This window comes from Dipodomys spectabilis, unplaced genomic scaffold (genome assembly GCF_019054845.1).
Source record: "Dipodomys spectabilis isolate Male_0828 unplaced genomic scaffold, ASM1905484v1 ptg000278l, whole genome shotgun sequence".
Classification (NCBI taxonomy): Eukaryota; Metazoa; Chordata; class Mammalia; order Rodentia; family Heteromyidae; genus Dipodomys; species Dipodomys spectabilis.
In genome coordinates, this window is record NW_024870955.1 from 1865123 (window position 1) to 1872966 (window position 7844).

Sequence of the window (7844 nt, forward strand, 5' to 3'; positions counted from 1 at the left end):
AACCTTCTCTCATTTTCTCACAGTTTTCCTTCACCCCTTCATCCCTCACATTTCCAATATATTGTCTTGTGAGTATTGCTATTGCATTGGTTTGCCTTTTGTCCTTTGTCTCACCATTATGCTTTTCCTCTTCCCTTCGCTAATTAAGGGAAATGTATATACAATACAAAATGATATACTGGAAGGATAAACCATAGGGGGAAAACCCAAAGAAAACAGAAATCACATAGTTCATCAAAAACAACAACCACAAATGAAAAAATCTGGTTATATATCTTGGAATTAATTTTGCTTAGCATCAGCTAATATGGTTATATATGCATAACAAAGCCACTGGAATATAATAGCTGCATGGATACTATATCATGAAAATAGCATGTTAACTTTTTGATTTTAATGGTGGAATTAGGATTGGTGAATTCGCGGTTCTGATAAAGGATTTTCAAGAGTTTTAAAGTTATGACAGGTAAATTTTAATTGTTCAAAATTTTAACAACTTAGCCTATTACAAAAATTTAAATTGCCTGGAAGAATAGTTTTCATGCAAAGAAATCCAAGGAGACTTAGTAGAGAGGGAGCAATGTGGATGAAGATGGCTCTTTTTCACACTAAACAAACAAACCTGTAAATCCTGTAGGGTCCCTTGGAATTTTCCTTACCCAGGAAATATATTTTCACTGTTTGAAACAAGGTTGTATTGGAATTTAAATTCAAAGTACTTAAAAAAATAAGGCATCAAAATTTGTGAATTTACCTTTAATTACTAAAGAGTAATTCTCTGAAAAAGATAATTTGAGTCAAAATATTTAGGGAGAAAGTGCTCTTCATAATGAAAGAAGGTGTTGGGATTACACATTTTTGTTTGTAACACATTCCACAATGTCTTTGGATGTGAAGCAGTGAAACACAGAAAAAAATCTGATTGGATACTTCAAACCAATAATTTCACATTTCTATGTGGCTCACAAAAGTAATATCCTTATTAATATGAGATAGTGAAGACTTCTGTTATTACATATGCCAAAAAGTTCAGAAAAGAATTGAGCAAATGGAAAAGTTAATAAAAAAAGTTTTCTTAGAAGACTTAGCTAAGCATATTGTATTCAGCAGTGAAGGGAGGTCAAAACTTTTTGATATAAATTGTGTTAGTATTTTTACTCCCTAAAGTGAGTTTACAGAGCCTATTTGGCTCACTACAATGCAGAACTGATTGAATGAAGACATGAAAATAAATTCCACGTCCAAATGAGGCAACTTAAAGAGTTTTAAAAGAGACATAATGAAGATTTAACAGTGGTGGAGCCCATATAGTCCTTCAGCTTCACTAGACATGAAGCCAAGAAGCTGTGATTAATTGGAACTCCGGCAAGAGCTAAGAGGAGGACATAGAAGTAGGACATAGAAGCATTGTCCTTTTGTAACGGACACTGTCTTCCAAGGTATGGGTCATTTAACTCTATTCTCCTCCATACATCTTGGTGAACAAATGCAAGACCAAGAGAAAATAATCTATTGAAATAATTTTGCCTAGAATAACTTCACTGTTCCTGATATGGTATCTAAGCAGAACCTTAAAAGAGAAGATAAAAGTGCAGTATTTTTTGTCTCCTATCAGCATCTTGTTAGGAAAATATATTTTTGAGCTTAGACAATTCTGATTGAACCAACAAGTGATGGAGTACTTATTTTTGTGGGCACTTTAGACACAAGAAGTCTTTTAAGGTAAAAGAAAAAAAAAATAGCCGAATATTTGTGATCACAGCTTCTAGTGCTGTATTCTGGAGACAAAGTTTTACATTAGATTTCTCCTCATTAACATAAATGTTGTTTCATGGCAACCAAATGCAAGAGGGATATTTAATGGACTCATTAAATATCAATGGCCAATTAAACAGCATGAAAGAAGAAAATGGCAAATAATATTTAATGAATTACTTTGCCAGAAGAAAGAAGGAAAAATATAATTCAAAATCAATTGACTTAAAACTATGAAGAAAGAGTAGTGAAGAGATATTAGAGAAAATATAGAGTATTGTTTTTTCTCCAGTGGAGTAATGGGTTCATGATCTTGTTTCTTCCACTCTAACCTCACAAGCTACCAAGTGTGTCTCAGGACTGGATTATACAGTTCAGACAGAAAACTCGTAGAAGACAGATACTATTTGCAGCAGATGTAGGTGATTTATAACCTTAGACAATCTATTTAATTCTGTTCAAAATTCTCCCCTATCCCAAACTTCCCTCTTTGAACAGTTTTGTTTGCTTTTCCCAAGACTGCCCTTCATTAATTGCTTAAAATTTTGAGAGGTCATATTCATACTCTCTGGAGATTGCTGTTTGGTTGTGATTTTTCTGTTTTTTGTTTCTTGTGTTTTTTAACTGAATTTTAAAAGGTTGTGCAATTGTTTTACAATTAAATATATCCATCTAATTGTCCAATGCTCCTAGATCGGAGTCACTCCTTCCATCATTCTCAACCAACCCTTTGTCCAAGATTTATTTCCAATTTACCACTTCCTTTATCATATTTGTACATTGAATATTCTAGCTGTACTTGCCCCTTGTTCATTTTTCATTCATTCTATGTCTTTACTATAATAACTCTCTGGTTTCAACTTCCTGATAGTCATTGTGTTAAACTATCTATTAATACTTTGAATGGTTTATATGCATTCCATGGACTTTCAATCCTGCATATTCTTGAACTGATGTCAGCTTATATTTCCATAATTGATTCATCTGCAGCAACAATTTGCTGGAGACTGGAGAGGTGAATCACCTAAACAAGATTTTATTCTCATCCATTTGGAAGATTAATCTTTAGTCAAAAAGAAAGTTAAAAAAATGGCTTAGAATGTATTCCTAACTACGAATTTTTATAAATGGCTTTGTACAATGGTGTGATTCTTTTATTTTACATGGAATAATATTTTCTACTGCCTAAAATTTTGGAAAAATAAGAAAATTAAAATTTTATTTATTGGAATTCTATTTATTGGAATTCTATTTATTGGAATAAATAAATATCAGTTTATTTGTCAAATTATCAACTAATTCTAGTAAGTTTTACTGTGTGAAATATAAAATCAGCACATATAAGTATAAAATATATAATTATATGTAATATAATTAAAAGGCACAGGTTTGCATTGTTCTGTTGTAGTTACTGTATCAAAGGCTACTCTGTTTTAAAGTATTATTCCATTATCTCTACCTTAGTGTTTGATAGAGTTAGACCTAAAGCTTTACCATTTGTAGATTTACAGCATGGAGGCAAGAGGAAACACTGTGATTAAAACAGTATAAATTTAATGCCTAATAACGAAGAGAAACATATGGACTTCTCCTGCAACTATGAAAATATTTGGTGATAAAAAGGCAGTAGTGTAAGTTCCTGCCTGGTTGGATGGTAGACAGGCCAGGACATTAAGTAATCATGCATATGAACAATTTTTTCACCTTCTTGGCTTTAGCTACTTTTGAAATGGAAGGTATAATAAGCAATTATATTTTGATAAAATACCTTCTAGTCTGAACAGTTCTGTTTGAACTGTTCATCTCTCTATGATCCCTTGTAACCAAGATTAGTTTTGTTCTAGTAAGACAATCTATGCTGTCAGGGTAAGATATTCTGGTTGGTCTGTTCCCACATGGAAGAAGGGTAAAGGCTCAGGTAGACATTTGTGCCAGTAACACCTCATTTGGGAAAATATCAGCTGAAGAAGTTTAGAAGTAGCTCTTAAGCAACGCTTACTTTGAATCCATTAGGTCCACATAGCTAACACAGTTGGATAAATAAGTACTTGAAAAAGCCATCACCTTTGGACCTATCTATAAATAATTGAGAGTACGATCAAATTCCAAATAAAAAGACTTAAGATAGTCATTGACAAAAAAATTTGCAAATGTGAGCAATTGATTGATCAATATAATTTTTTTCTACTATTCACAGAATTTTAGGGAAATAAGATCGATAGCATTGTTAGGAACAATACGGTTTCCTTGTTACAAGTATAGGCTTGTATAAAGATTGCATCATTAACTACTTAAATTTAGAGGATACTACATGCTTCAGCAGCATGAATACTCAAATTACAATGCAGAGATTAACATGGCACTTGCACAAGGATAACATGAAAATTTGAGAAGTATTCATATGTTTCATTCTTCAGATGCAAGAAATGAAAAACAGTTATTAAAACAAAATTACAACTGTAACAATACACGTAATTCATATAATTAAATTTAGTTTGACATCAGTGTATTAAATATTCACCTCAGAAAGGCGTTTACATAGCATAAACTTTACAAAACTTTTCAAATTAGACAACATTGTCATTTTATCCCAAAGAAAAATAATATTAAGACCTAGAAAAAAAGGAATCAAACTGTTTCTATATGGAATGCAATCAGAAAGGACACATTAATAAACCTAAATATTATAAAATAATGTAGAATTCAAAGTATATCTAGGAGAAAATAAAATAAATTATGAACATTATGCAAACATAGAATATAGAATATTTTAAAATATACTTTTTCAGACAAGCACCAGAAATATTTTAGTTTCTGTACTACTCATTTCAACAGGTAAGTTAAAATTGTTTCTGATTAAAAAATCACAAACTCTGAAGAAATCATTATACATGTATACAAAAACTATTGAATACATTTTGACATCCAATGCAGGCAATTCACTTGGAAGAATTCTTCGGAATCCATGAATTTTTACAGTAAAATATTGGTGTTGCCAGGCACATGTGGCTTATGCCTATAATGCTAGCTACACAAGAGGCTGAGATCTGAGGATCATGGTTCCAAGGCAGCCTGGGAAGGAAAGTCTGTGGTACTCTTATCTCCAATAAACCACTAGAAAACTGGAAGTGGAGCTGAGGCTCAAGTAGTAGAGCGCTCACCTTGAGCTGAAGAGCACAGAGATAGCTCCCAGGCCCACAGTTCAAGCCCCATGACAGACCAAAATAAAATATATTGCTCTTATTTGGATTGTGAAAATATTTTGTAGGGACACAAAAGATCGACTTGCATTTTTGAAATTTAAGAAACTTAACCCGACCATTAGGACATAGGTGAACAATTTGTACAGCCTTCCACAACTTCATAGAGGTAGTGATACATACTTATCCTTTTGGCAATATCAAATGCAATTTTTTTCTATGTTGTTCTCCAGGCCTGGTTTTATATAATGGTTCAACAGAAGGAGATCAAGCGTATCTTTGCTAGCTCAATTCTCAGCAGCAAGATGTAAGGGGGACAAGAGGCCTTTAGTTGGGCATTGGTATCTGCATCATGATGAAATAATAAAGAAGTCACTCTGGTATTATTCCACGTATATGCACTGTGCAGGGGTGTCCATTCATCTACAGTTATTGCATGTGCCGCTTGAGACACCAACTCACTGACAATGTCTAATTGTCCACTGTACGCTTCTCGATGAAGAGGGGTATACTCATCGTCATCCCTACTATTCACATGAGTGGCCTTTTGGGAAAGAAGTCTCCGCACTGTAGTAAGCCGAATATTTTTGGCAGCCCAATGAAGAAATTTGCTTGGATCCTTCTCCATTTTTTTTCTTGCAATTGATATTATTCCTTAGTTTTTCATCTTGTTCTTCATATTCCTAAGAATTGCCTAACCAGAAACTTTGAGTGCCAGTGGGAATGAGGTGTCCATGTATGTTCCTAATAGTTCACATTGGTTGAACTGGTCAGAAATATCCAGTGAATTTTCTGCAACTGTTTATTCACCATGATTTATTTTCTCTTTTTCCAATTTTACTATTCAAAATTATTCTAACTGGAGAGTAGGGAATTGATGGATAGCAGAGGAAAGATGTTCCTCCTTATTCAAATGTACACACTGAAAATGAGGACCAGTAATGTCTTCATGTGCAGCTTATTCTAGGAATGAGAAATTAGGAAATAACGCCTTCTATATAAATGATTTGGGAAATGGCAGAGCAAAAACTGAAATGATGCAACCAAAAATATGAAAGCAAAATAAATTAGGATAATTATGGAGCAATCATATATCTATGAGAACCAAGAAAGGGAGAGAGAGACAGATGATGTGCAATGACCTAGCTAGCCACAAAATCCATGCCTCTGATCAATTTATAGAGCAAACAAAATTTTATTTTTTAAAAAAGATGGGAATAGAATTTATGTATTTACTTGAAATTAGTAAATACATTTATAGTAGCCTACATAAAGAGACATAACTTTGACCAAATTACAGACAATAAACTAATTCCTTGATAATTCTAGCAACAGATCTGACTGAAATCAGGTGAATCACACTTTTCCTGTAGAATGAAGAAATAGACATAATTAGGTAGTAAGTTATTGCTGTAAGATGATTGTCAGTACAAAATTCATATTTGACCTCTTAAATTGGTTATACTTTTAAGATACACTCATGGAGTGATTTGGACCGACGTGACCAAACAGGTGTTACTCTCTGGTTATTCCTGTGAAACACAAGTTGGATAAACTCTTTCCGGATTTCTGTAGAAAATCACTTTCTTTGCAAGACCATATCTATTTGCACTAAGAGTTAATCAAACCCATATTACGTTTGAATATCCCATCTTATTGGCAAAATAAGTATTGTCGATATGCTTGTTAGATATTCCTTCCAAAAACGAACAAACAAAAAGGATGTGTCATGTCCAGATTGTGTATGCATTTGAAGGTGTTTTGTACATGCACATGGATCTTTACCAATGGCTCTTTTGTGGGAGTACCTATGGCAACTTTAACAAATAAGGCTTTTTGAATATCTTTTCCAATATACATAACATCCCAGAGGAAGTCTTGCAATTTCTGAAAGTCCTTTGAATATTTTAGTATTATTTCAGTTCATTGACTATAGAGCTAAAATTTCTGAAATAAATATTGTTAAGATCTGAAAATGTAAGTGGGCATATAGGCTTTTTCATGCATCATTTTATGAAAACCCAGTTTTTATGAAAGTAAATGGAATAGAATAAAAGAATGTAAGTGAATTGGGTAAGCTAATTATTAGTATAACTTTGTTTTCTATTAACAGTCCATTGAATGTACATGATGCAGTTAAATTATTTCCTTTGTGTCTCTGTACTTCAATTAGTTTTAGAATCTTTATAGTTATGAGTGAATGTTTAGAATAAATAAAGGTCTTTTTAAATGATGAGAATTAACCTTGTGTTATGTGTCCTACTCCCAAGAAAATGAGTTATTTTTAAGTGTTAAGAGTTTATCATTTTCATTATCATTATCATAGGGAATCATTATCATTATCATAGGGAATTAAAAAATGCAGTAGTATTGATGTCTTTTTAAACCAATTGTATTCACAAGTTGGAGAGTCTTTAATTCATACTTAGGTCTTGGTGCCTATGATTTTTAACCTCTCATTCCTAACATTAATATGTCAGACTGCATTTTTGTGTATACGAAAGGTAAAATATTTATCTGGGGTGAAAAGTGATTTTTATATCAGTCTTTCTTTAATAACATTATAAAGTAGTACATTTCTCTCAAAATGTTGGGTATAAAAAGCAATCAAAATACTTCTAATGGTAAACAATTTAGGTGAGCTACAATATGGAAACAATTGCTCCAAAAGACCTGCAGTCTGTTTCCATCAGGAATTGGGCAGGTCATTCTTTCAGTAAGACTGTGTTAACCAGAGATGGGGTCCCCAGGCAGTGCAGTGTTGAGTGAAGGGATAAAATATGATTTCTAGTATTTTGAGCTAGAAATCAAGAATGTTATAGTTTAGCAGTTCCTTTCACCAGGGAGGTATAAATTGATTATGAACTTGGAGTTTTCATGTTACAGTTA

At 32.8% G+C, this 7844-nt stretch overlaps 1 pseudogene; it reads left to right on the forward strand.

The window, feature by feature from the left end:
* Nucleotides 1-4066: 4066 nt before the first annotated feature.
* Nucleotides 4067-4163, forward strand: LOC122126456 (annotated as a pseudogene).
* Nucleotides 4164-7844: the final 3681 nt, after the last annotated feature.